Genomic DNA, 2,314 nt, shown 5'->3' with positions numbered 1-2,314 from the left:
CATGAGTTTTAAAATGTATTTCTCGTCGATTTTGTTTTGGTTTCTTCGATCTGATGCGATGCATCCTCATAATTAATAAAGTTGGGTCGCTGCTCTCACAAAAACAAACCATTGGACCGGTCAGTTAGCTTTCCATGTCCATTCCGTTTTTGTAGTTTCTCTTTCTTTTTGGTTTTTCATTTTGTCTTTTCCCTTTCATGACTTATGTTGTTTTGAAGAGAAAAATAACACAAAAGAGTTTACATGTTTGTTCTGGAGCATAAACATTTTTGAATTACTTATACAAACTAGTTTCTCATAAATTGATGAACTTTCAAGTGCTGGACAATATTGCAAACAGTTTTTTTTCTATGTGGAACACAACTTTTAGATGTTGCATGGCCATTTTTTATTGACATTCATAAATCGGTTATTTGACATACATGAATTATTCCATGGATGGTGCAAAATTAAAAAAATCAATCTCAAACATGTTTACCCGGTGAAATATTTATTTAAAAGTTGTACGATTATTTTATATGACATAACGTGAACCTTTTTTCATAGACGGTATGCTACATTTCTATCCAGCAGCATAATAATTAGAAGTTGCACGAACAATTTATTTCACATGTATGAAAGTTTCATCTGTTGAAACAAGTTTTAGCTGTCGCATGGACATTTTATTTTAAATGCGAGAATATATTCTTAAACTTTTTTTAAATATTACTCCATTCATCCCAAAATTCTTGTTTTACATTTTTCTAAATACAGATGTATCAAGTCACGTCTTAGTATTAGATACATTCGTATCTAGACAAATCTAAGACAAGAATTTTGGGACGGAGGGAGTATTTCTTAAATGTGTTACATAAATTTGAGATACTCTCTATAGAACACTATTTATAAATATATTTAAAAACAGCAAATAAACTTGTATTTTTTTAGGGAAACTAAACATGGATCATTTTTTGGGGACAAACTAAACTTGGATCTATTTTTACATCGCGTGCATGTGCCGTATGTGCAGCCCGAGGCACGATAACCACAGCAAAGGCCCAGAACTATATGTATGTTTTTTTTATGGTTACATATATGTCGATATAATTATTTGCGAGGGGACTATATCTCGCTTAGGGCGGTGCACTGGCCGACCACTGAAGGTTCTACCCATGCACTGAAACATTTTTTATATACATTGTTAAAAAAATTATATACATTGTTAACATTATATATATATTATACCTTTTTGGTATATATATATCTAATATTTTTTCATATATGTTTATCATTATTCAAATACGATATTAAAATTTTAAGAATACATGGTCAACATTTTTTGTACCACCTTTAACATTTTTTTTAAATGCCTGATTAACATTTTTGAAATAGAAGATGAAAATTTTCAAATGATTGAGTAACATCTTCCAAATACTTGTTTAATATTTTATCAAATGCTTGAATATTTTTTTATATACATGATGAACTTTTTTCAGACACATGTATATTTATTCCATACATTTTTTGTATGTATGGGAAATAATTTCTTATACACATTTAAATTTTTTTCATTTGCTTTGCGAATATAGTTTTTCAATATTTTATGCAAAGTGTTTTAAATATTTTTATTTAAAATAATTGGACATATAAAAGATAAAGCAAGTAAGGAAATCAACAAGTGTGAAAAAACGAGATTGTGGTCTTCCATGCTCCTGTGTGTTTTCGTGTCGCGGCCCGTAAGAGCATTTTCAACAGCCGCGTCAAAAGGCGCGTGCACGGGATAAACTTAGTTTTTAGCGCTCGCTGGACAGCTTCGCGCGCACTAGCGGTGGCGGGAAACAATTGCGCGCGCGGCAAAGGCGTGCCCCTTCCGGCGCGCCTATAAATTACGACGCTCATCACGCGCCTATCCACACTGCCACGCGCGCCTCGTAGCTTCTTCGCCGCTACAGCGCGTCCACCGCTTCCTCTCCTCGCCGCTCCAGCGCCCCGCCACCGACGCGCCACCATGCCGCCGCGCCGCCGAGGAGCGTCGGGCTACCGCGGCGTCCGCCAGCGCTCCAACGGCTGGTACTCCATCGAGATTCGGTCCAGCGACGTCCGGCTCGGCCTCGGTACGTTCCGGACCTCGTACGAGGCCGCACGCGCCTACGACACGGCGGTGTGGCGCCTGGACAGGTCGCGCCATCAGATGAACTTCTAGGATGTCGAAACGCGCCAGCAGGCGCAGGACGTCGCCCCTCTGCCTCGTCTTATCACGGACCAGGACCGTGCGGAGCACGCTCGGCGGCAGCGCCGCCTCCTCGTCGCCGAGGAGGATGAGCGGGCCATGGCG

The sequence above is a fragment of the Triticum aestivum genome, chromosome 7A (assembly GCF_018294505.1).
Source record: "Triticum aestivum cultivar Chinese Spring chromosome 7A, IWGSC CS RefSeq v2.1, whole genome shotgun sequence".
Lineage (NCBI taxonomy): Eukaryota > Viridiplantae > Streptophyta > Magnoliopsida > Poales > Poaceae > Triticum > Triticum aestivum.
The sequence above is the reverse complement of the archived record's forward strand: the minus strand, read 5'-3'. Positions refer to the sequence as shown.